Genomic DNA, 27,946 nt, shown 5'->3' with positions numbered 1-27,946 from the left:
CCCTCTGCCCCAGCAGTAGTTCTGATAGGAGACTTGCAGTAAGGCTCTTCTAATTGACATTGAGGCGATAAATCAATTTTAGAACTTTGGTTGATTACTGAGCCTTTTCTAAAATGTGGCTAGAAATCAACAAAGAATGAAGAGAAGAAGAAAAAGAAGAACTTGCCCAACTGCTGATTTAAGAATAGGAGTGTTCAGCACAGAGGTTAGAAAAGAATTAACCTGGCCTAAAATGGATATTGCAAATTGATTATTGACCTTAAAGTCTTATCTCTGTGCAGCTCTGCCAAACTCTGAAATATAATTTGGGATTGAAATTTGGAAAGGAAGAGTCCCAAGTCCTTGGGAGTTGACCCCTATGAGGGACAGTAAGCTAGAAAAACTCGGATGGAACCCAGCCATAATTGTATTTCTAAAAAGCTCCAAGCTTCTTTTCTTCTATTTCTCTTCTCTCTTTCCACTCACTGCACATACTCCTCCTTTCCTCTAGATTTCCTTGAATTTCCATCAGATACCCCCCCAAAAAAAGGAAGAAAAAAAAAGAATGAAAGAAAATGTTCTCCTTGGAGATCCTTTATAATCTCATTTCATCCAAATAAAATGACCTAGTGTCAGTTTGTCTATCTAGCTAATATTGCTTGCTGTGGCAATAAAAAAAAAGTATACAATAGAAAATAAACCTCTAATCTGTGTGCAAGGAGCTGATAGTGCATAAACCCTCAGGCATCAGGGAGCAGTTCTGTAGCAGAGCTGCCTACAGCAGCAAAGTTTTCTTTCCTTTGCTCAGAAATAAATTTGGTTGGCTGTCACAATGTCCTGCTTTGGGATCTCTAGTCTTGATAGAGAGGAATGTGTGTGTGTGTTGTGCGTGCTGTGTTGCGTGTGTGTGTATGTGTGTGTGTGTGTGTGTGTGTGAGTTGCTGAAGATTGTAAAAACTAAGAAAATCCTAATGTGTAAGTACTCCTTTCTTCATTTCCTGAGCGTTGGATGGTTATGAATCCCAAAGATCCTACTCTCCAAAGCAGATTTTCTCTTCCAGCTCTCCAGCCTTGTAAACCTGCATGTATGATTTATCCACATGGAGTAATAAGATTTATAGAGTAATTTATCTGTTTGCAAAGGGATTTGGACATGATGCAGAAAATGTTTTTGCAAACACCTAAGCATGCCATATCAAATGCTAGCATGCACACTCCCTAACATCATTAACCCTGTACTAGTAGAGTACTCTATGTAATTTATGTGATCCCTATAAATATTTTTTTCACTGATTATAAGACTTATTATGGGAGAAAGGAATACCCTGAATGTCTATGTTTTTATATAAATGTCCATGTACTTTGTAAGGTCATTTTAAGTCAGCAAGAGCTGTACCATAAGCTATAGTTATCAAAGAGTTAGATAAGCATCTAAATGTTAATTTCCAATAAAAAGATATTCTTATACTTTCATACACTATGCACATAGAAATCCATGTCTGTGAGAGAGGCTCACTATATAGCAATACACTTTAGTAGACATTGCCGTGTAAAATGGGGGAAGTGAGAAAAGGGGATAAATATAGAAGCAGTTATTCTCTGGGCAAGAGAAGATGGACAAACAGAGCATGCAAAGAAGGCACCTGTGAGAGTCCATTGCTCCCCCGTACCTCTCACCTAATGTGCCCTCGTTTTTATTTCCTTTGCCTTGGACAAGGTTTTATTTCTGGGTTGGTGGAGCTCGGTCAGAAGTAACTATGGAGAGAGTTCCCTTTGTTTTCTTAGCTGACCTTCTTCTCAATCTCTTTAACTGAATCCAGTAAGCTTTGTGGGCCAGTTTCCTGGTAAAGAATGGCGCCCTTGCTTTCTGTTTACAAATCCAGCCTGGGAAAGGCTTGCTTCTACTTTATTTGTGACATTTTACTGAGAGCTGAGCTTCCAGGGGAGGAGAGGAAGGAGAAGTTGATTCATGGGAAGCCACAGTAGATGTTTGGCACTGAGTAAGTGAAGTGACAAGGGGGAAAAACGTCCTCTTTCAGTGCGTCTGTGGTCTTGAAGAATCTGAAATGGCAACAGGAGACAAGGGATATTTGTAATTCTGGTGGTCCAATGATAGGTGCTTGGTTCAGCACCCCCCAAACATTTATGTCCACTGCCTTACTTTCGTCAAACAAGTGTTTCTTTTGGGAATTGGTGCTTATTTTTGTATAATTATGATCTTCGATATAAATACGCATCTTGATAGGAAAGTATGCCCTTGTCTTGGGGTCTTGCTCTATAATTTCTGTATTTTGGGGGAAAAGATAAAGACTGTAGAATGAAAATGACAAACTAGATGGAAAGCAAGACACTCTCCTGTATACAAACCTAACCAGGTTGTTTCCCGAGAACATTCTAGATCTTTTTGAGGTCATTTATGAGCTTCTTTCAAGAGCTAAAGGAAACCACAACACCGTCTTCTATCTCAAAAGCAAAGGAATGAAAGTGTGAACTACATACCAGTGGCAGTAGCAGTAGCCCTTGGGACTATTTTCTAGATTTACTGAACCAGAATCCATGTTTATATTTATATTTGTATGCACAGTAAAGTATGAGACACACTTACTCCCAGAACTTTACTTGCAGGAAGTCTCAGGTATTTTTCTAAACAAAAGCCATTGGCCTTATGGCCACCCTCCCAATCCTCTATCCTCCCACACACGCACCAAAAGCCATTGGCCTTATGGCCACCCTCCCAATCTTCTATCCTTGCACACATGCACCAAAAGCCATTGACCTTATGGCCACCCTCCCAATCCTCTATCCTCCCACACACGCACCAAAGCCATTGGCCTTATAGCCACCCTCCCAATCCTCTATCCTAGCACACACGCACCCATAAAGATTCACCTGCTGGTTAATCATGGCAGGTTGAAACCATGTAGTTCTCCTGATGAGTCAAGGGAAAAGTGAAAATAGTGTCCCAATCCAACCTTTACAATTTAATTTTTAACAGCCCCACTGGCTGTATTTTCAGTATCAGCCACATATGTCTTTAAAGATAATTATAAAATAGTTGATCTCAATGTATCTGTTCATAAAGTAACTTTGTAAAAATTACATAGTTATGCATAACTGGATATGTAGCATAAGTACATATATGATAAAATGCTGGTAATTCACACCATTGTGATTTTAAATATTTTAAATTTGAGGTATTGAAATTTTATTTCACAATTCTGGCTATTTGATATTTAATGGTGATGACATTTTCCTTATTTAAATGTAAATGTACCTAATAAGTGTTAACTGTAAGAAACTTAGTATCTAAGTTTAAGATAGTTAAATTTTTAAGTTTTCAAAAGCTTAGGCCTTCCCTCCTTCCCCCCCTCTCCCCAGTTTGTTTGTACCTTAAGGGAAAAAAGAAGAAACAACACAAAAGATGTGATTACTTGACAGTAAAATGTAAAATTTGTGTGCAGATTTCAAGGGAAAAAAAATGGCTTTCCTTCTAAGGCATCTGGAACGCCTACATTCACTAAGAAAAGTGTCAACACTCAAACTCCTGACACAATATGTGGTTTTCTATCACTTACCATTCACTTTGAAAACAAACTTTGTGGTCATGGGACCATAGGGCAAGTTTGTGACAATTATAAGTTGTTTTTTGGGGATTTTTTTTCACCTAACTAAATCACTAAAGGTAATCAAAATGTATTGGTTACTACTGATACTTTAAGAACCCTCCATTGCCCATCAAATCCTTTATTAAATATATTTGGTAAATAATAGAATATAGCATACTGTGTGTGTATTATCTAGGAATGTGGCACATACATACTTTTAGAGATGTTTATGTACATGTGAATTATCATTTGTTGTCATTTAGAGCCTGAGGAACACAGCAGCATAGTATCATGTGACATATGCATATTGTGAGGATTTCTGTTTCTATAAGAACAAAACACATGAGCATACACACACACGCACACACACACACACACACACAATGTATTAAGGTGATTTTTCTGTTCTATGTAATTTGACTGTGAATGAATTATTTGTAGAATTGTGGAGCAAGCAACCAAAAGTGGCTGACTCAACTAAATCAGTTGGTGAGGGTTAAACATTTGTGTCTCTCGAAGCTGGGTCCATCCACATAATAGCAAACTCAGGCTAAAAAAGGATTAGTGTCTTTTGCTGTGGTCTCTGAGAGCTGCACAGACAAATATCTGTGACTCATTTGATAGGAGTTTGCTTGAATGTATACTGGTCCCCTCACTGTCATTACCTGAGCTTTAGAGATTCCTTCCCTTCAGCCCATTACTTAGGGCTTATAGCCCTTTGCCTGTTCTTTTCTAAATGTCTTGCCTGTTAATTTGAAAGACTCAGAAGACGTGGACTCTAATTTTGGATCTATCCTTTCATGCTACATGACTTTGAGCAAATCCCTTAAATATGTTGAGCTTCGGTTTCATTTATAAAATGCTGAAACTATCTATTTTAGTTACTCTGTGGGGTTGTTTTAGGAAGCTCAGAAGAGGTAAAGTAGGAAAGTTTATTAAATTGTAAACTGTTACACAAACATAAAGTATTAGTGATTTTCCAGCTATATGCAGCTAGTTGTTCAGACTTCAGGCCTCTCAACAATACATGGAGCACTTGTAAAAAAACAGATGACCTGGCCCCTACTTTCAGAGTTTCTGATTCATTACATCTCTGGTAGGGTCTGAGATTTGCATTGCTAAGAAGTTCTCACAGGATCCCGGTGCCTCAGGACTGGGGCACACTTCGAGGACCAGTGACTGTTGTGCTACAAGTGTGTTCTGCAGATGATGAGCCTCTTAAGTGTCTTACAGTCGCTTATTAAAACCCAAAACCTCAGAGTCTATCCCAGACCTGCTAAATCAGAATCTGCATTTTAACAAGCTCCCCAAATGAATCATAGGCACATTACATTTGAAGAAGCACTGCTGCAGACGGTTCACAACCATTGTCGTCCATTACAATCAACTGGGGACCTTTTCAAAAATACCGAAGCCACATATCCTGATTTAATTAGTTCAGGGTAGGGCCTGGCATAGGTATTTTAAGGAAAATTATCCTGCTATTTACAGAGAGTTGAGAACCACTGCTTTATTGGTCAAGAAATCTTTCACAATCCATTTTTGGGGCAGCATTTAATAGAAATATAGTAAAAAATTAGAGTTATGTTGTATGGCTTGGGGAATATGTCAATAGCAAAGACGTAAAACTTCAATTGGGAGAGAGAAAAGAGATCGTTATAGAGCCATTTCTTTACCACAGGATCTCTTACCTACAATGTCATGAAAAATGGAGTGACTTTATTTTAACGTGGATCCAATTTACATAATATCTATGGAAATAACATTAGGTTTGATTTTTTTTAAGCTTATTGTCTTGTTTCTGTCTTTTATTTATATTAGGCAAGGCACAAAACAGTTATAGTTTTTGTTTTGTTTTTAAATCTATCTCTATGAAAGAAAAGACAATATTTAGTCAAGAAAAATGTCTTCAGTTAACTTGTCCAAACAGGCTTATATGTGTGCCCTTGTGTTGCTATATTCGTACCCAAATATATGATTTACAAGATAATAATTCTATATTTGTAGAATTCATCTCAACATTTTTTAAGGTGATCAGTCTTTAGCTGAAAATTATAGGTGAGTCTTTGTGACACAGGTGAAGACTTTCATAAAGAACATAATAAGTAGTCAGAAGACCAAGATCTAAATAGCTTCAAACAGTTTGATCTATTAAATGAGGATAACTGACAATTACTTGGCCTACTACATAAGCTATTTTTATGATCAAATGAGATACTATGTATCCAACTGTTTTGTAAACTGTTAAGTGGCATATAAGCTCTTAATGAGATTATTATCATTATATTCACAGTAGGAAATAACTTTTAGAAAATTACAAAATTTAATAAAATGAGCTTTTAATTTTTATTTCTATGGTCAAATTTGGTCATTTGCTCTAAGATGTTTGTATCATTTTATTTCAAGTCCCTTAAAGTCACATGTATCTTAGAATATAGTTGAGTTTCTTATCAGGAGTGCAAGGCGAGTGAACACTATTTTTGTAGTCACCTATAATCAAAACATAATCTCAAGTTATTGAGTGATTAACTTCACGCACACACATCATTTTGCTTCAGATTTAGTTGATTTGGATAAATTTGTAGAAATTTAGAGCAGGAAAGGCTTTGGAGATTAGGCAGTCCACCATCCCATATGAAAGTGATGTGATTGAGAAGAGACAAATTTAGTTGGTTGTCCAAAGATTTGAGTGACCATTTGAGAACTGGAATTCATGTCTCCTAATTCTCATTCAGCGCTCTGAAATGATTTTCTTGGTTTTCATGTTATCCCACGATATGCTATTTTAAACTGAAAATTATGCTAAAAACGTCTCTTTTCCTTATTCTCCCGCCCTCTTTCTTCTTTTCTCCTTTCCCCATCATTCTCCTCCCCTTCTCTTTCCTCCTCTCCTCTCCTTTTACTTTTTCTCTCCTTCTCTCCCCTCGTTTCTTTTCATCTCTCTCATCTCCCTTCCTCCCTTCCTCTTCCCTCTTCTTCCTCTCCTCTATTCTCCCTCTCATTCCTGCAAATCAAAGCTGTACTTACCTGTGGAGGTCCATCTAGCTATTGTTGGTCAAGAAGAAATTTTGTAGGAAATGCTTCACTTTTTACATGTCCACTTTCTGTCTTCACCAAGTGGGTTTTCTTTCCTTCTCTTGCAGCCTTTATGTTACCATATTCTCAATGCCATTCATGTATTTGGCAGAACCTATAAAATCTATTTTTTTCTTTTTTAAATTTCTTTTCTTCTTCTCATAGTCTGCATATTACTGAGATTTCTTATTTGCATTCTTAGCCCCTCCCCCGACCCCAGTACTTCACCTGGGTTCCTAAACCCTATTACCTTCTTATTGTTACTTAGGACTTTCCGCCTAGTTAAGTCTCCAACTACTTGTCCAGTTTAGGGACCCAGATTAGGATGGCTGCAGCGAGATACCATCCCAGTCTCTGATTTCTGTTGGTAGGCTATCCTTTGCACAATCTCAAGGGTTATTCTACAACTTGTAGTCATTGTAGATTATAGTCAAAATTCTTTGAAGAAGGTAGAATAATTTTTTTATCTAATTTGTACAAAATGTACTTTGGGCTAACAACCGGGCTGGTGGTGGTAAACTGGAAGGAACTGTATATTCATCTAGACCAGTCTGCTGGTCTAGAACCCCTGTATGATAAACCTTTCCGCGGGTACCAAGGGATTTTCCGGTGTGGCGTGCCGAACAGGGTCTCATGGAGCTTTCATAGAAGGTGAGCGGTGAAGCCACGGGAGGTCCAACATGTTTCCCCAAGAAAAGCATAGAGCACAGTTAGGGAAATAATAGGTCAGTCAGCCCCACAGGGAGGCAGGCCAGTGTCACAGGGAGGCCTGTCAGCTCCTAGTGGAGACTCAGTCATAGGGTTGAGGCTCAGGAAAGGAACAGAGTCTTTGGGACAAGAGCTGACTTAAACAGGGCAGACCCCTCAGGTGACTTGTATCCCAGACATATTACTAAAGGAGGTAACTTGGTCAAGGATAAGGTGAAGCTCTGTATCAAAGCTATTGTAACCAAGGGGTGATGGGAAGATGAATCTCAGAGTACTGCGCTCCATCTTTTAAAACTCTCGCTTTATAAGGATTATAGACCCTGGTTCAGCAAAGTGGGGAAAAGATGGAGGCAAAGATCTGAAGTGAAGTAAGGATTGAGTGTACCCCCTGCCTTCGGTAACTTCACTGGATTACATCTTTAGTCTATTTAGAACTTCCAAGACTCCCTATAGTTAGCAGAACGATGGACCTGACTGTCTTAGCCTATTGTTTTGTATTATGAATCTTATCAATCTAGAAATGGCCCCAGATCCTTCAAAGGCTTCCAATCATCCACAACATAAACTCAAGGCTCCACTGGCTAACACTACAAGACCTACTATCTCAATGCATCCACTAATTCAGAACCACTTAGTCTTTCTCTGCTCATAAGCAGTGAATGTGTATGCACATTGCTGTTTCTTAACCTTTGTTCATGATGTTCTCTCTGTCAGGAACATCCTTTCCTCTCTCTGAACCCTGTCCCACCTTCCTTCTTTGCTGGATTACCTCCTTGCTCTTCCATTCAGGCTCAAGAATAGTTCTGGTGCTATCTCATTCAGGAAATTTTCCCTAATTCTCCCAGACTGGGTTAGGTACTCTATTTATTATTGCTGCATATCTTTCCCCCCCCAGCATTATTGAGGTATAATTGACTAACAAAATTTTATACACTTAAGGTATACGATGTGATAGTTTGATATACACATACATTGTGAAGTGATTACTACAGTCAAGTTCATTAACACATTCATCACTTCAGATAGCTATCTTTGTGTGTGTGTGTGTGGTGAGAACATCCAGTGTTCACTGCCCTGACAACTTCAAACATACAGCACAGCGGCAGTAACCACAGTCACCGCGCTACACATTAACTCTCCAGAACTTACTCATCTTACTCATATCCTTTGACCAACGCTTTCCCACTGCCACCCTTCAGCCCCTGGCAACCACCATTCTACTCTGTTTCAGTGACTTCGACTTTTTTTAGATCCAACATACAAGTGAGATCCTGAAGTATTTATCTTTTTCTATTTAGCTTTTTTCATGGAATGCCCTCCAGTATCATCCCCATTGTTTCAAATGGCAGAATTTCTGTATTTTTTTTATAGCTGAGTAATATTCTATTGTCCGTTTCTGTGTAGATAGATACATAGATAGATAGATAGAGATAGAGCTCATATTTTCTTTATCCATTTATCCATTGGTGAATGCTTGGGTTGTTTTCCTAATTTGTCTATTGTGAATAATGCTACAGTGAACACTGAAGTGCAGCTATTTTTTTTTTTTTCGAGATACTGATTTAGTTTCCTTCAGCTATATAATCAGAAGTGAGAGTGCTGGATCATATACACACCTCAATTTAGCATTTACTACACTTAAAAATATTATATTCACTCTTCGCTTGCCTCAAATGTTCTGTCAGCTCTTCAAAGGCAAGCATCACATCTACTTTACCTTTTCATCCAGAATTTAGCTTAGTTCCTATAGGTGCTCAGGTAAATATTTGCTCACTGAATTGAACAGAGTAGGATAGCCATACTGTAAATCAGGCAGACCAGAAACTGGTTTATAAAACAGGAAGCAAATTGGAAGGAGACAGGCATGAAGCAAGATATGTTAGTGGTGAAATCAACCATCATTGGAGTAATTGTGGGCGTGTGGTTGAAGAAGTTGCAGTAGTAAAATCAGAGATGGATTCTTTTCTGATCTTTGGTGAGGATGGTTTGGCTAGACCCACTTTTAACATTTTCATTGCAGCGACTCTTTTCAAACAAAGATTTCTAGAGAATGAGAAAGGCAAATGGGGGCATTTTAGGAGGTTCCCAAAGCTTCAGTCACAGGTGCCCAGACAATGTGTGCTCCATTCTCTGGTAGATAGGCTTCTGACAAAACTACCTTGTTTCCCCGAAAATAAGACCGGGTCTTATATTAAGTTTTGCTCCAAACGACACACTAGGGCTTATGTTAAGGGGATGTCATCCTGAAAAATCATGCTAGGGCTTATTTTCCAGTTAGGTCTTATTTTCGGGGAAACATGGTAGGAGTCACTCCAAGCACCTGAAGGGAGGCATGTACCGTGTCTGTGAAGAGTTCCAGCATTCTAGGCAGCTTGTAAAAGAAGGAAAACACCTCTGGGAGCTGCAGAGGTTTTCTTCCTCTAGTGGTGGCTATGAACTTTCAGGGACTAAGTTAGGGTTTTGAGAGTTACTTAAGGTGTCAGGATCGTTGTGCAATAGGTGTTTTCACTTCCTGTGTTCTACTTATGAAATAAGACGAGGTGCAGATCACTCACTCATTTGACTCAAAGCAATTATTCGTGCTAAACAATGATGCCTACCTGGGTTTTGGAGGGCAGAGCTCATGACGTACTCCTGGAGAAATTCAAATGTGAATGTACAGTGGACTTTGCAAAAATTTCATATCCCCTTCTGTATGTCTTGCCATAATTCACAAGGGCATTATTTATATGAGGTCAGAGGAAAATCCTGTAACTAAGGAAAAATGTAACCCAGCTTCTCATACAGTAATGCATGACTATTTATTCCATTAAAAGTTTTTGATGATGTATTTCTATATTGAATTTCCATACTTTGAAGTTATCTACAGTTAACAATATCCTTTCTAAAGTTGTTCTTTAGTCATGCTACTATTTGCCACGCTAACCTGTTAGGAACAAAAGATAAACATGAAAGTAATGCAGTTCAACACTAAGTCATGCGTAGCCAAATGTCTGCAAGTGAAAACATTGATTGCAAAAATTAATTGTTTTCTTGATTTCTAAATTTTGTGCTTCTTCAGTTACACCCCATTCTAGCATATCTTTATCAAGCCTGTTTATTTTATGGGGTTGGAGTCACATATGGTTGCCAATTTGTAGCTGATTTTCATTTTGAGATAACCAAAGATTGCTATAATCTTATGCATGTCCATGATGTAATTGCATGAGCATATCTTAAGATCAGCATTTTATATTGCTGGGTCATTAACTTAGCAGGTGAATGGATTTTTCTTTGACTCTGTGACCTCTATTCTTCCATCTTTTGAGACTCTAATATGATGAACTAATATCTAATATCATCACCATGACAAGGAACTTCCTACACTCTGTATGATATCCCTAGGTAGACTTCTAGATTAAACACCAAGGAATTTAGGCTTTGTTTCCACCAAAACTATTAACTGCATAAAGTTGGCAATTATCTTCCACTGTTACAACTCCAAAATGGGTGTAATTCTTACCTCTTAAACAAAGATGTTGGCCTGGTGAAGTGACATTGTATGTTTGCATGTGGTTGAGTGCACCAGAAGAAATGAATGATGTTATCAGTGGGATGACAATATGCTCAAAGTAAAATAAAGTAAAATAAAATAAACTTCTACATTATGTTACGAAAGTCATGGCATAGGAAGCTTAAAATATCTTTTCATTATTGACCTAAACCTTGTATAAAAATGAGACAGAACTCAAAATCTAGTTCTTCAAAAAATAAGAATATGCATTTATATAGAATCTGTTATGATGTGTAAACAATTTGTCATGAATATACTTAATTTATATTGAATGGATGTGTTTGAACATAAGATTTTTATTTTATTTTTAATTTCTTTTGCATATATTTGTAATTGCATATAAAAATAAAAGCATATACGTGCTTTTTATATGTGCACAAAAATGACACACAAAATATGAATGATAATATTATTATGAACTTGGATCACAGCACACTTTAATAGTAACCTAAACAATTTGATGCACCAATGATGGAGAAGTTTATTGCAGAAAACCGAATTTCCCAGGTAATCAAGGAAGTGAACAGATACAATATATAAGAAGCTTCATATGATGGCTTTCTTATTTTGTTTTGATTGATATGTTTTATTTTAATTGATCATTTTGCAAGTTCTAAAATAATTTTGTAAAATAGGTCAGACTTAATGTTTGTTGTTTCTACTGTAACTTGGCTATCATATAGGCCTTACAATGTAAAATAAAATCTTATAACATTGTTTTCTATTTGCATTGTTGTATAGACACTAATGCTGTCTTAGCTAAACGAGAAGTAATTTTTTCTAAAAAAAATGTGAAGTAAATTTTTTATATTTGCAATCTGAATTCTAGGCTAAATTTCTATTTTCTTTCATTCTGTCACCAAGAGATTTAGTGATTTTAACAGACATGCTTGCTGAAGATGAGAGACTGGCCACTGAAAAAGAAGAATAAGAATTTTAATTAAATTTCAATTTGTTTATCAAGTAAAATGATCATAATTATGCTTTTATAACCTTTTCAATACTAAGACCCAAGGCATGTGAAGAAATGATTGGAATAGAATAAACAGTTTCAGCTGCAAGACTCAGCCGGGTACAAAAATAACTGGATAACATGACTGTATTATAGAAACACTGTTGCTAACATTTAAAACCCTGTAGAAAACAGAAGGCGTTTCACAGTACTGATAGTATACAATATTGCTCTAGTTATAAATAAAAGGGGAAACTAATATTAAATCAACAACAAGGAAAGCCTAAGTACTGGAACATTTTGAAAAGTCAACAGTGATCACTAAGAAACAACATGAATTCCCTGGGAACAAACTATAGCATGGTGAATAGATTTCTTTAAAACAAACAGATTTCAGACTTATAGATAGGGAAATGCCATTCACTCCAAATATCTGTATTTTGACAAGTTTCTCCTAATAGACTTACAAACAGATTTTGGGTCCATAATGAGCTAGATTTTGTTTTTAGTTGATTAGATAGTCATGCCAAAGAAATATTGATTGATAGTGGTAAAGAATTCTTAGTCTGCCTTTAGACATGTTGAATATTTGGATAAAAATACAGGAAGCAAACTTTCTGTGACGTGTATGAGACAAAAAGAAGAAGTTAGCTTTGTGTCATACCATATGTATGACACAAAGAAAAGAGAATTCTATTTGTTGACAGACTTATAAGCTAAAATGGATGAAATCTATACAGGGGCACATTGTGGCTCTATATAAAAAGAATGTTACTCATATTTCATAAGTATGTGTGTTTATACCACATCTCATTAAAAGGAAGAAAGGAAAAAGAGAGAATGCAAGCAAACGCTTTGCAAAGAATATAGAGTAGTTTATAATTTAAATGGAACATAATTTAAATAAGCAAATGAGATTGAGTTATTTTGAAAATGAACCTTCAAATAGCTTATGGCATACTGGAAATAACAGAGCTTCTGAGCCAGGAGTCGTAGCTCCAAGTAACACCTCTGCCAATTACTAGCTTTGTAAAAGTGGGCAAATCACATATCCCTGCTGGGCCTCAAGTCCTTTATTTACAAAATGAATATGATAATATTCACTCTCTCACCTCAGAAGGTTAGAATGAAATAAGAAGGATATATATATATATATATATATATATGTATATATATATGTATGTATGTACATACATACATACATACACACACACACATACATACACACACGCACATGTATACGTATATATTTGGGTATAGGCCTATTTATTTTATAAATGGCTAATCTGCCAAGTGGAATAGGTTTCATCATAAAGAAGTAAATTTTTAGTCATTTTAATATTTAAGCAGAAGCCAGGTAACCACTATTAGGAAATGTTATTAAAAACAAAAAAACAAAGAAAAACCTTTATGTAGTAGAGGGTGGAGATGAATAATTTCTCATATCTCTGCTACGACTAATATTCTGTCATTCTTTGATGTTCTGAATTTCCACTGTAGTTTATTTTCTGTGTTATTTTTATAATTATTTTTTTTTGCTGGCATCCCATTATAACTTTGCTTATGAAGAATGTTCAGAAATATGTTTTCTAATCATTTTTTTCAGTGGGTGTTAATATTCATATCTCTACCACTTTTCTTCCCTCTGGAGAATTTTCCAACACATCAAGAGAGTGGGACTGTGTTTTATTAAAATGGTCTGTTTAGGCCTTTCGTCTTTCTATGTAGAACAATATTAAGACAAATCTGGTCTCTGAAAGGTACTTTTGTATTTATCCATCTTCATAGAGATAGATAACATTGATCAGATCAAATGGTGACCTCATCTCTTATATCTTCTAACTACCTCTGTTACTTCAGCATACACGTTACTACAATTCTTCCTGAAGTCCACCTGATGGTTCTACATCCCATTGATGTTCATCTCTGAACATCTTGTTGCCATCTGACCTCGAAAATTATGAAAACAAGATTTCTTATGTTAATCCTTAACTCTTTACCCTATCTCAACCTCTTGGTCAATGTGGCTCAAATTGTGACCTCACTTACTCTATGAAAGAGTAAAACATGATGTTACCTCCAAATCGATGCTTGCTGTTGTCTCCATTCCTACTCTGAGGCCCTGGATGTCTTAGACCTTGATCCCCTCGGGTCCTGGTTCCTTCTCATCCCTGCCAGGACTCAGTCAGCTCCCCAGCTATTTGATATAAGAACCTTCCCTCTGCTGACTCCCGCGCAGTCATCAGAGATGATCTGTAGGATGGGAGTCTGTCACAGTGGCCATGGACTTGATTTACTTGTACATAAATCTTTATTCCTGAATGGAGAAGTGCTTTGTTTGTATAATTTGTTTATTTTTTATATCAAGTGCCTGCTCCAGAAATAATGAAACAAAAGACTTTGAATGTCTCATAATCTGTTCTTACAATCCAGGTGACCTCTGCGACCACTAAATATTAGGTCAGCCCATAAATGGCATCCATCCATTTATGTAGGTAAACCATAGTTCTGCCTCCTGCTGAACCCCATCACTTTCACCAACTTCAGCATTTTTGAGTTGTTATTTTTTGTGTGCATATTCACTTATTTTATCTCTTTTTGTAAAAGGACTTTAATTTACCTAAAAGTTCAACTGTTAAAATTTGTGAAGAACACAATTATTAGAGTATGTAACTAATTTCTTTCCTGTTGAGCTGACGGGTACTTAGCCAATTACCTAGTCATTGCCTTAGCTGTATTTATGGTGAAAGAAGCACTGATGCACCACTTTGTGGAAACCGGATGACTTTTAAATACATATTGTGGCATTTTGGGTAATAGTTTTGAAAGAGCTGAAAAAGAACAAGCAGGGGGCAGCCAGATGGCTCAGTTGGTTGAAGCAGGAGCTCTGAACAACAGGTTCGATTCCCTCATGGGCCAGTGAGGTGTGCCCTCCACAACTAGATTGAAGGACAATGACTTGGAGCTGATGGGCCCTGGAGAAACACACTGTTCCCAAATATTCCCCAATAAAATTTAAAAACAAACAAACAAAAAACAAGCAAACAAAAGTGGGGATTTAAAGAGACAAATGCAAAGACAGGTAGATTAGGAGCAAGCAGATTAGAGAAGGTCGGGTGTCAGGATTTCAGTAAAAAACAGATAGCCCTATTCCAAAGTGGGTTATCTGTGTGCAAAGCTAAAATATTCCCAAGAATGTTACAATTTCCCAGTGGAATGTGGGTGCTAAAATAAAAATGGAGCTTGTTAAAAGATAATGACAAGGAATCCTAAGAATTATCTAATAAAGTCCTAAATATGTCATAGTTAATTCGTTTTGGATAAAGTCTCAGTTTCATTCAATCTTAGTCTCAAAAGACAAGGTTTAGGCAATCACTTCCTAGCCCTAGCCTCATGGGCAGCTACAAAATCATTGCAAACATTCCAAATATATATGTCAAATATAAATGAACTGTTGCTTTTCAAATATGGGTGGATTCTATTATAATAAAAATACAATTGATTTTTTCCCCTGAATTTATGGTAGTTTTTTTGTTTTTTTGTGTTTCCCCCCCCCCCTTTTTTTTTTTTTCTGGAGATTTCCTCAATTACAAAAAGGTAAGAAAATTTGTTTGATGATTCTCTCGTTTAGCAAGTTTGCAGACCATTACCTAGACAGGTAAAGAGAGGTCCAATTAAAATATAGATACGGAATGGAGATGAGAAGCCTGGCAGGGTGATAAAATTGTAAGTAAATAAGGTAGACTATGTTTGCAAATACAGATATGGGAAAGACAGGGAAAAATAACAATAGTATATATGGAATGAAATAGATTTTCAAAGTAAGATTCATTTTTTTTGGTTAAATTGTGTTTGAGAAGCCATCAAGTATTCAGGTAGAGCTGCCCATTGATGAGTGAATCTGAGGACCTGGTGTTCAGAAAAATATCTGAGTTACTTAAGGTCGTCAGCTGTTTTTCTATTAGGGGATAGTTTAAACTATAGTTTAGATGAAATTGTCAAGGGGAAGAGTATAACATGGGTAGTTAGTATGCATGACCTCTTGTTGGACATTCTATGGGGATTAAATAAATGTCTAACAGAAGTAGATTTACAGTGACGTTTAAGCTTTGGGGCTCTTCACTTACACAGGCCACCTACTCCAAAGCTTTGTCTCTGATTTTTAATTTACCATTTTGTATTATTTTTAAAGAAAGACTCCAGACTATAGAAAGTTCAGGCCCCCTTTTCCCAAATCTGGATCCATACTTGTTCTAGTCCCTTAAGGAACTTATAAAAATGAAAAAATAAGTAACAATGAAAATGAAATGAAAAATGAAATAAAAATGAAAAAATAAGTAACAATGAAAACAGCATATTTCCAATGATGATTCAGATGGCTTTTCAAAAATTGCTCTGGGCTGTTGAATTACTATGGACATTTTTAATGAAACAGCCGAGTCTTAAGGGTTGTGGTGTAACTCGAATGGGAACAGAGGGAAGAAAATAGAAAGACAGACATTTCAGTAAGGAAGTGAGGGCACAATAAACAAACGAATCTCAGGTTCTGTTCTACCAGAAAAGCCCCAGGAAATCTTTGTTTTCAGACTTCTTGGCACTCTTCTTTACCTCTAGGCAGATTCATAATTATAGTTACACCCCACAGTACTGTAAACTACTTTGGCTCATCATTCTTCACCATAAGATACGGCCTTACTATGCTGTTGACAGCTCTGTGTTGCTTCTCTCATCATACGGCTCCAGGGTTCAGTGTGATGAGAGAAGACAAAAAGGCAATCACAGGAGGTATATTCACATTTCAGATTTGGTTTCCCAATTGTGCTGCAGTGCTGTTAAAGTTTGTTGTTATTATTATTATTTACTGTTATTTTTATTTATGCTTGGGGAATTTAATGAGCCGTCCCTAAGTGAAGGGACTTCTTTATTCCCACTGCTGTCACTCTGTACCAAACCCTTATCAATGAATGACTGACTTCAGTCTTTCCATGTATCAAGTTCTTACTTTATGCTAGACACTGGGTTGAGCACTGGCAGTGAGCAGTGAATAATATGGAGCTTATAGTCTATAATCTAGATTTTCACCACTGTATGGATTCTTCTGCAAACACAGCTTTTTAGCAGTTCCTTTTCTTGCTTGATAAACTATAGTCACCCTCAAGTCTATGTCCCATCAGCCTCTGTTTCAAAGCACCACCAGGCTCTAGTGTATCTTTCTGTATTACTCATTCTCTCTTTTTGTTTAGAATGTTTCCTGATACCCCAATGCGCATATTTCCTTTTTTATGTTAATATTTTATTTTTCTTCAGGATGTATGGTTGATTTTTCCCTCTCCCTCTACCTAAATTCTACTTACCTCAAACTCTTTTTCCTGTAAGAAATCATTAATTACTCCATCCTCAATTTATTAGTTTTCCTTGTTTATTTGTTTGTTTATTTTGGGACTTCTAGGAAATCCCAAACAATTTAGCGCTTAAGTGTTTGCTGATGGTTTTGTGCATTTTAGCTTTATCTACTCAACTAGAATGCAAGCTCCCTAAATCATAGAGTCAAGGAAGTTTGGAGACCACATGGGTATCTTCGTCTGGGTAACCACTCCATCAGTAATTGTATTGAGATACTTACTCAAGCATATCACATTCTCTGCGTGTTAAAAAAGAGGAAATGAGACTCCAGGGAAAAGAAATGACTTTTCCAGTGGGCAAACAACTAGTGATTAGTGGATCCCGGTCTAGATTTCTACTGTTTCTATAAGCTGTGTCTTCTGTGCCCCACATAGTGCCTGGAACAGAACTGGTCAAGTAGCAGGTACTTAATAATTTCTTTCAAGGGTAGGTACAGAGTGGAATATATTTGTTGTGCTCCATTCTATGGGTCATATATGGCCAAAGGTATGGAGTGACAGTAGGACATCTGTTTTTCCCTTGTCATAAGTATATGGGGCAGCAAATTCTGTAGGGTCAATGGAAATACCAAAGATGCACAATTTTTTGGAAAGTGCTTTCATGCTGATTTGGGGTGATAATTGCATTCTCAGCGTTGATGACTTAGCAAAAGCATTATGACTTAGACATCTCCTGTTACCACCAGAGCTAAGTGCCCAGCCCCGACAGTCGGTAATTTCTTTGGCTTGGCCAACTCCACTCTCTTTCATTAGTGAGGTTGGCCTCTTGGGGATGGCATTTTCAAGAATAATGCAAATACCTCCTTTCCTACCAATAAAACTGTGATTTACAATATTTAATCTAGTTGAAAGGCAAGAAAAATGGTAGTCTGCATGCAGGAGAAATGAAATTAGAATAAAATGGCACACTCCACAAAGTTTTCTTAATATGTAGAGTATTAACCTGGCACCCAGCCTTATTTGCTGCATACAGAGCTCCATCAATCAGAAGAATGGAAAATCTGGCTTTCCAAGATTCTTATTAGGGCATTTGACTCACTAGGTTCTGTAGATTTTATTGGATAAATAACATCTTTTTTTTTAAAAGATTTTATTGGGGAAGGGGAACAGGATTTCATTGGGGGATAACGTGTACTTCCAGGACTTCCTTTCCAAGTCCTTTCAGTCTTAGCCATGGAAGGCGCAGCTCACCTCCAGGTCCAGCTGCTGTTGCTAGTTGCAGGGGGCACAGCCCACCATCCCTTGTGGGACTCGAGGAATCGAACTGGCAACCTTGTGGTTGACAGCCCGCACTCCAACCAACTGAGCCATCTGGGAGGCAGCTTAGCTCAAGGTGCCGTGTTCAATCTTAGTTGCAGGGGCGCTGCCCATCATCCCTTGCGTGATTCGAGGAGTTGAACAGGCAACCTTGTGGGAATCGAACCAGCAGCCCTCGGAGTCAGGAGCACAGAGCTCCAAACTCCTGAGCCACCGGGCCGGCCCCAATAACATGATTTTTAATACACATTATCTCCTTGTTTGTCTTGTGCAAGACTGAGACTCTATGTAAAACATAGAGCTATTCCTTATCATTTCTGCTCCGTACGTATCCAAGTTCTACCTTTTACCCACATACCGCTATACTCTGCATCATCCTGTGACCCTCACTTGATTATAAAACATTCAGCTTTCACTAGTAAGAGATTTCTGTTTTTTTTTTCTCCCACAGGTAAAATTGTCCCTTGGAGAAGGTAGGGCTATGGGAAATTAGCAGTATTTTTTCACTAGGTTAGAAATGCTGGAATGAAATTTAAATATTTCCCCAATGAACTATAAACTGCTCTCTGTAACTCCGCCTCGAAACTTGAGTGTGATTTAATGTTTATTCAGCACCGACAATGGACTGCCACTTCAAAAAAGCATTCTGTTTATCTAGCACTCTAAAGTTCTAAAGACATGTCATACACTTTGCCTAATTATTTCTCACCAGACCCTACAGAAGAAGGAAAGGAGGACATGCATTATCCTCACCACATACACTGAAACTAAAGCTCAGACTTTTCAACAAGATAATTGAAGTCAGTGGCCACAGGACATGGATGGAACACAGCTCCCTGATTCATTCTGAACTAACCAGTAAAAGATAGTACTTATTTTTCTCTTCTTTCCCTTTGAAACCACCTATTTCTATCATCTGTTTTTGACCCTAGTTTATTCTCATCTAAGTTTTTGAGAAGGCTGATTCTTTTTTATCTTGCTATAATCTTCTGCCCTTTGTATAGTTCTGTTATCAGTCCATTCCTCTTTCCCTTTCTTTCATTTATGATTGCATTGAAACCTGTTATTGTGGGGAACATCATAAGAGGGAAAGATTGTGAAGACATTAAGATGTGTTCTCCTCTCCTCTCCTCTCCTCTCCTCTCCTCTCCTCTCCTCTCCTCTCCTCTCCTCTCCTCTCCTCTCCTCTGTTCTCCTCTCCTGTCCTCTCTCCCTTCCACTAACTCCCTCCCCCCCTCCCTCCCTCTTTCCCTCCCTCTCCCATCCTATCTGGTGCTGTGTTCAGTGCAGGCTCTCTTTTCTCATTGAGGCTGCAGCTTCTTTGCTGAATCACTGCTTTGTATTCAGCCAGAGACCATGGAGTATTCCCAGTGTATTTATTTTCTGTTCCTGAGCGGAATGCTGGGTGCTTTTTTGTCCTGATGCCTTCTGCAAAGGAGTTCAGGAGGTGGGGAATGGAGGGGGGAAAGGAGGGAGGAGGGGTAGGAATGCCAATAAAGCTTTCTCTATCCCCCAGGGGAATGTGCGTAAACATCTTTAACATTGCTTCACTCAGTGTTCTCCTCTCTGCTGCCCTTGCTCTTAATTGGATCTAGACCCTAGAGAAAATCACTTTGTTAATGGGATGGTTAAAGAAAAAGAGAGGTGGAAGTTGGCTGTGCTCAGTACTGGCAACTAGTCCTCTTTGGGAATAAAAGCCTCAGATGCCTGATCTGGGGAAGGGATTCCACTTTCCTGATCATGAGGAAATACCATTTCCCTTTGTGTGTGTGTGTGTGTGTGTGTGTGTGTGTGTGTGTGTGTGTGTGTGTTTCTCTCAAAATGAAATATTATTCTTTATGTCTCCTAAAAATACATAAACCTAATTTGCTTCAAAAATATGGGCATTCCATTTACTCATCTGTTTATCTATTGATCCATTCACTTATTCATATTTTTGACAAATGGCTGTTAAATATGTCTTCATGTCAGGTACTGTGCTAAGTTGTAAGAATAAATGGTAAATGAGATAAATAACTGTCTTAATGGGGCTTAGATTCTAATTGAGGAGAAAGATGATAAACGAGTATTTCAATACATAAATATGAGTCGTAGGTTGTAGTACTGCTAGAATAGAAAATTAACAGAAACTGCGAAGAAGATACTTTAGGTAAAGTTTCCGGATCAGGTCCCTCTGAAGGAGGGATATATAGGAAGCCGAGACATAAAAGCTGCTTATGCAAGCTTATCAGCAGTATTTATTTATTTGTAGTACTTTTAATGAGGTATAACTTATATATCATGAAATTCACCCATATAAAATATTCAGTTCAATGATTTTTAGTAAATGTACAGAGTTGCACAACCATCAACACAATCTAGTTTTAGAGTATTTCCATCATCCCCAAACGATCCCTCACGTCCATTAGTCAATCCCAATACCCACTTGAGTCTTTTACTTCTGGCTTCTTTCACTTAGCATAATGTTTTGCGTTTCATCCATATTATAGCATGCATCAGTAGTTTGTTCTTTTTAATGACAGAATAGTATTTCATTATATGGATGTACCATCTTATCTGTCACCAGTTGATGGGCACTTTGGAGCTATTATGAACGATGTTGTTATGAACATTTATGAACCACTCATTGTTTTAATGTAATTTTCATTTATCTTCTGTAGATACCTAAAGTTGGAATTCTTAGATTATATGGAAAATTTATATTTAACTTTTGAGAAACTACAGTACTGTTTTTCAATGTAGTTGCACCAGATTGCATTCTCACCAACAATGTAGGACAGTTTCAGTTTCTCCATACCCTTGCTCAACATTTATTGATGTTTATCTTTTTTGTGTATGTCATGATATCTTACTGTGATTTTAATTGGTACTTACCTGATACCTAATATTGAATATCTTTTCAAGTACTTATTAGCCATTTGCATATCCTTTTTGATAACATGTTATTTGTATATTTGGTCCATTTTTAATTAGGATGTTCATCTTATTATTAAAAGAACATCTTATATATTCTGGATACAAGTCCTTTATCAGATATCTGAATTTACAAATATTTTCTTATAATCGATGGCCCATCTTTTCATTTTGTTTTGAAGTATAGGAGTTTTTAATTTTATGAAGTCCAATTTATCAAATTTGACTCTTATGAATTGTGCTTATCAGATCTAAGAAACTTTTGCCAGGCCCAAAGTTACAATGATTTATTCCAAGTTTTTTTTTTTTTTTTCCCAAAAAATTTTTTTCTAGTTTTAGCTCTTACATTTAAGTCTATGATTGATTCATTTTTCATTTATTTCTGTGTATGGTATGAGGTAGATTCTAAATTCGTTTTTAGATGTGGATATCTAATTGGTTCAGAACCATTTGTTGAAAAGACTATCTTATCCCTACAGAATCAATTTGGCATCTTTACCAACCTATTTATTTTAAATTGATTTATTTTAGCAGGGAGTGATGTCCCATGAGGTTGAAATCTGTTAAGTTTACTCTTAGTTCAGTCATTGTCATAGGATACCTGAAATTTGTAGTATTCTTTCTTTGTTACTGCCTAGTTTTCTAAAGGACGTACAAGATACGGTCCTTTGAATATCTACTGTTTTAGGCACAGAGAGAAATGAGGGCTTTTTTCCCCTCTATCTCAAAAGGGTTTTAATGTAGGAGTGATATACGTATTAGGATACATGTCAACAAGAGTAGGTTCAGTGTCACTTTTAGGTGTTATAAAGAACAAAATGAAACAAAATTTTAAGTCAAAAAAATCAAGTTGATATATGAGAGGCACTGAAAGGCACTATGGCTGTTAGATTGTATATCCAAATGCTTTGCTTTAGTATTTTATATGAGCAATACAAGTAGATGAATGCTAAGAATTATATCCTTCTCCATGTTGGACAGTCAGCTACTTAACTTACCTTTTCGGATCCAAAATTGGCTCATTTTGCCTTGCTGTTATTTTTTTCCATGCTGTTAATTTGTATGCCGTTGTTTCCACTAGTCTGCCTTGCCCCTGTTGATACCTGTTTTGGATTGTTTAAAGATTACTGTCTTCTTTCTGAAGAAGTATCTTTGAGATCTTACTTGTCTACATACTTGAATACCAGGTTTGGAATTCTGAATTTTTTAATTTTTTCAGGCAAGGGGAAGTGATTTGGTAACTCATTGCTATATTTTTGGCCTATGAGATAGTTTCAAGGTGAGGAAAGACTGGCAAAAGGGGCATCATCTAGACACATTTTTCAGTAGTATGGGTTTGATGGCAAAATGATAAGCTAGAGTAGTGAATATGGTACTGAAATAAATAAAAAGACACGAGAACTATCTTGAAGACATGGTCAATAAGCCTTTGTGGCTCGTTGACTTAACATGACAAGGATGAGTGAGGAGTCAAAGATGTCATTGAAGTTTCAAGCTTGCAAATAATACAATTAAGAACATGGTGCATTTTGCTGAGGAAAGGGTGATGAATGGGGTTTTTAGACCTGCTGAGATTGAGATGACATTAAAATACCTATGGAACTTTTCTGCTAGTTCACTAAGATAAATGATTAAATTGCATGAGTGAGAACAACACTGAATATTGGATTGGGAAGTTTTATAGTGTAGTGGAAGAAAGAATAGTACTTTAAAATTAACTAAAAGGGCATAAAAATGCATTGACTTCATGGTAGTGGTACAGGAAAAAGACCGTGTGAAAATCAAGGTTGGGAGGGCGGGGAGAGAGAGACAGAGACAGAGAGAGAGAGAGAGGGGAAACACATATTTATGAAACAAATGCTCCAAAGATGGCACAAATTTTCAAGTTTGCATCAGTGATATATTAACAAAGTTTAGGTTATTAAAGCCATTGTGATTTGTCTCAAACTTGTCACTTCTGTCTCTGGGATGTAATATTTTTCTCTTCGATGTACAGAAGCACCACAGGTCCTTGCTGTGACCCACCTCTAGCAAGACATCCACAAGACCTACAGGACTTGGGTTCTAGTACTTAGAGACAAAGAGAAAAACTGTTTTTACTAATGGAATCTCAAAAAATACAAAAGACTTGTTATGCCCTTTCGTCCTCATTTATTGTAATTGGGACTGACAAATGAAACAAAGAGACTCATTCCTGTAAAGCAACAGGAAACCAAGCCAGTTGATTAAAAATAAAACCAAACCCCAAAAAGGCCAGGATATAAGCCAAACTCTCTTTTCCTTCTTTTTCTCATCCCCTTGTCCTATTTCTGATTTGTGTTTTCTTGTCAGCATTTTCTCAAACAGATCGATTCCTCTTCAGCTAGTCCCAGTGATTTTTAAGCAGAGAGAAGCTTACTCTTTTCAGGTGAGAGATAATCAAATTGAATATTACACAGCCCTTGAAGTGCAGGCAGCTGATAACAAGAGCCAAACTCAATATCCTGACAGATGTTGTCTTGGATTGATTAATCTCTGCTCTCACTGTGGTGTAGCCATCCTCCAACGTGGACGGCACAGCCCTTGGGCCCCATCCCAAGTAGGTTTCCATGTGGCTGGGACTGGTTCAGAGGAACAACTGTGTTGAGAACACAATAAAATCCCTCCTTTTGAGGAGGAGGAAATGAAATCCCAGCTTGCCTACACCTCTGCTTTGCTGTTTTGAAATCCACTGTAGTGGAAGGCCAGATTCTGGGCTTCGTTTATGGTGCTCAGAGTAAAGGAATAAAGATGTCTCTCCTCTGAGTTGTCTGTGGCTAAAAAACAGGACCCTTGCCTCCTGAACTTCAAGTGCTGAGAGATGAAACTTTTTGTGGTGGAAAAAAAATAGTTTGGGAGATTAGAACAAATAGGATTTTAGAAAGTGAAAACATAAAAAGCAAAGAATTATAAGACTGCTTCCAAATGTGAGGGAGGAAAAAAGATTCATTCTTTCACTTTTCTTCTTGTTTTATCCTCCCTTCCTTTCTTTTCCCTTTCCTCTCTCCTCATTCCTGCCTCTTTTTTCTCCCTTCTAATCTCCTTCTTTGATTCTGTTTAACAATATGTATTATTTATTATTAAGGTACTCTCTAAATGCTGAAGACACAAAGAGGACAAAAAAAAAAAAAAATCTCTCTCATCATAGACATGCCATCAACTTAGCAGGAGACCCAGGAGGTAGATGAACCACCAAGCCACAATGTGAGAAACCCACAGCAGAGTACCATGTGCTATAGGGTCAGGAACAAACCATGGGAGGCTTTGTGTAAGAGCAGGTTTGTCTTGGGCCTTAAAGGATGGCTACTTATTCACCAAAAGGGCAAGGACCAGAGCACTGCAGACAGAAGAGAGCAGGTGCTGAAAGAACGTAGTGTAACAGACGTAGTGTGTCAGCCCTCTTCTAGCCCCACTAAGCGCCCAAATTTGCGTGTACTCCACCTTGAAAATTGCAGCCGATTCAGCAGCACCTGCCTTGATACAGTCAATCTCTTATTGTTTCTTACTGTTTTCTTATTCCCAATTTGATTGTATACCTTATCATCATTCCAAATGTAGTATGTCAAACTAGTGACCTATTGTTCAGTTTCCTCCAGCTCTAATCCTGGTGCTTCCTTAAAACCTAGTTAGCAGTTACATGGCACTACAACTATAAGTAAACGTGCCTCACTCCTTTTCCAATCCTGGGAGAAAACACGGGTAAGCACCCACCAATTGCTTGGCTTAGAGAGCAAGCAATTAGGTGGCTTGAGTCTTGGATGAGGGTAGGGTAGTGAGTCTGGAAAAGTAGTGAGGGCTAGCCCAGGCTGGATCTTAAAAAGAAATATGCTGGGATGTGGCGTAGGGAGAAGTAGAGGTGGCAGGTTCAACAATCATGGAATGAGTTCCCTGAGACCTTGTCCTGTCCAGGTTTGGGGTCCCAGCCTCAGCACAGTTCCTGAGACACAGAAGTGCTCAATTACTGATTGTTGAATCATTTATTTCAGTAATTCCGACTGAAGACAAATGGCCCAGAACCATTTCCTATACTACCTTTTTACAGAATAAAGTTTTAATCTCTGGGAATAAAACCCAAGTGAATTATAACCGTTTCTTTGAATTTATGTATGATTTCTTTGCTTAGAATTGCAAGAATATACAATGAAGCCTCTGTGAGCATCATCCCTTTAAGGAAAATATTTCAATTGGAATAAACATTTTCTTTCAGAATTTACACAATTTACAGAATACATGTGCCCCAGCCCTGCTCCTTTCACCCCATGCCCCACCAGACTACCTGTCTTCCCCTTCTGGCTACTTCTCACATCATCCTTTGCCCAAAGCCCTGTTGACATATTCCATAGTCTTCCATTACATTCTCTGCAAGGGCCTATGTTAATTTGACATCGACTGCATTACAATGCAGCTTGAAGGGTAAAGCACTGCTATTATTTATTATGACGCTTGGAGTTTACACTTCACCTGTGAGAACTTTCAAGTGCCAGTATCATGGCAACCTGCAGTAATCATCTATACACATGATTTGAGGGCATGTCAGCTATTTCTCCAAGACAGAAGGAGAACTCCAAGACAACTTGAATAGCTCTTCGTGCCACAGTTCCAAAGAGAATAATTCCCTATGCTAATAATTTTGTTAGGCATATTGGAAAGCACCAAGGAACCTAGTTTTTGGTCTCCAGCCCATTGACCTACCTATATTTATTATAGCAGATTTAACTCTGTCCTGTGGCCTTTGTCTGGTTGGGCTGGTGTCTCTATACTCTCCCTCAGCAATATTGTAAAGCAGGAAATATTTGTCTTTACCTTGTCTGGCAGCCATTTTTTGGATACATCCCTCTGTAAATCCTTACTTTATCATTTATGACCTCAGATGACCATCGTATGACCCCAAGTCACCTCTGTGAACTCACTTTCTTCATCTGTAAAATGGTCATAATAGTAACTACTGTCAGAAATGTACCTGGACTCATAGGTAGAGACTTTAATTAGAAAGAAGGACTGTTATTGGGAGAACACTCTGGTCTCAGAGATCGGCGAGTGTCTCAAAATCAAACTGAAAATGGTTTTCTTTTGTTGGGTAAAGGATGGGCAAGCAGAGAGAAGCCAAATCCTTAGAGGGGAAGCTGGACAAGAAAGGGAAAATAACCATATGATCCGTCAGGAACGTGTCTCTCTGTGGCTGACTCCCAGGAGACAGTGATAAGGGGATATGGTTTGTATTTTTAGTGCTTGCTTGGGGTTGGGGGTAAGCAGAGTTCAAGGGTCTGTGGGAAGGAGAGAAGCTTGACTAAAGTTTGGTCAGAAAAAGATGAAACAGAAGGTAAGAAATGGGCAATTGTGAACACTTGATCACTCCTGTTCAGAATTAGTGTGGGAATCACATGGCAGTGCATATATGCTCATGTAAAGAATTGAGCATGGTGAGTATCGAACAGTACTCGCAGAACTCAGTGAAGTTCTGTGAGCCAATAGAAATAGTATTCAGCAGTACTAGTTTGATTCCTCCCAGACTCCAATTCTTCTTAGCACCTTCAGGCATATTAAAGAGTCTAGTCAGGGTTTCTTGTGAATTAGATGAGGTTTAGCTGAAATATAATTCCCACTGAGATGAGAAGGACCCAAGGTTGGGTGATTGCTGTGTCTGCTCCAAAATGTTGTAAGATCTTTGAGGTCAGTCCTATGTTTTTAACACATCTCTGATGGATGGATGAATGAATGAACGAACGAACAAACGAGCTAGCTGGAAGACACAGGCCAGGCAGCGCTGTGATATGCTGTAGGAATTGTGTAGTAAAGCACAGAAGATAGATGCATTATTGAAATCCACTGTACTGCAGGGTAGATCATTTTGCAAAACAGCTACTGAAGGAGTAGGGGGTATTTTAGGGAAAAATAAAGATTCTACTGGCTTCTTTTCCCCTGCCACTTCTATTTTTGTTGTGCCCATATTTAACAGTGATAGCAGTCCCCAGGTGAGCTATAAAATTCACTTTCCCAAAAATATACATTCCCCAAAATGAAGATTGGTATGATGATCTGACAGTGTACAGCAGCGAGTTTAAAATGCAGAAAGTTCTCTTTGAAAAATAATAATATACATTCCTTTCATTGGACATTTTTTTTACCCCAGCCCCCTTCCCCTACCTCCTTCCTTTTCTACATCCTTAAAATTGATTAAATACTAGAGACATGCATGTAGTAGAAAGGTACAAAAGGGGCTAATTTTCAAGACCAGTTTTGTATGTGTTTTTTTTTTTTTTTTTCTGGGAAGTTATCAAGTAACTGTTTTCCAAAAGCTTTCCTGTCCTTCCCACAGGCAGCCCGGAGCCATGGATTTAATGGCTAGGCCTCTGCCTCTTTCATTCAACATTCTTTTTCTTGAATTTTTCTCTGTGTTTACTTACCCATGATACTCTAAACCACGGCTGATGCCTGAGACTTTTTCTGTAGATAATTTGTACCAACCTTCTTTGGTGCAGAGTGG

The 27,946-nt window shown here is 37.7% G+C and overlaps 1 protein-coding gene across 4 annotated transcripts in view; it reads left to right on the top strand.

The window, feature by feature from the left end:
* LSAMP (limbic system associated membrane protein) overlaps positions 1–27,946 on the top strand; it is a 1,158,269-nt gene that overhangs the window by 560,607 nt on the left and 569,716 nt on the right. The window lies entirely within an intron of this gene.

This window comes from Rhinolophus hipposideros (assembly GCF_964194185.1).
Source record: "Rhinolophus hipposideros genome assembly, chromosome: 2".
Lineage (NCBI taxonomy): Eukaryota > Metazoa > Chordata > Mammalia > Chiroptera > Rhinolophidae > Rhinolophus > Rhinolophus hipposideros.
This window is presented reverse-complemented; position numbering and strand designations above follow the sequence as displayed.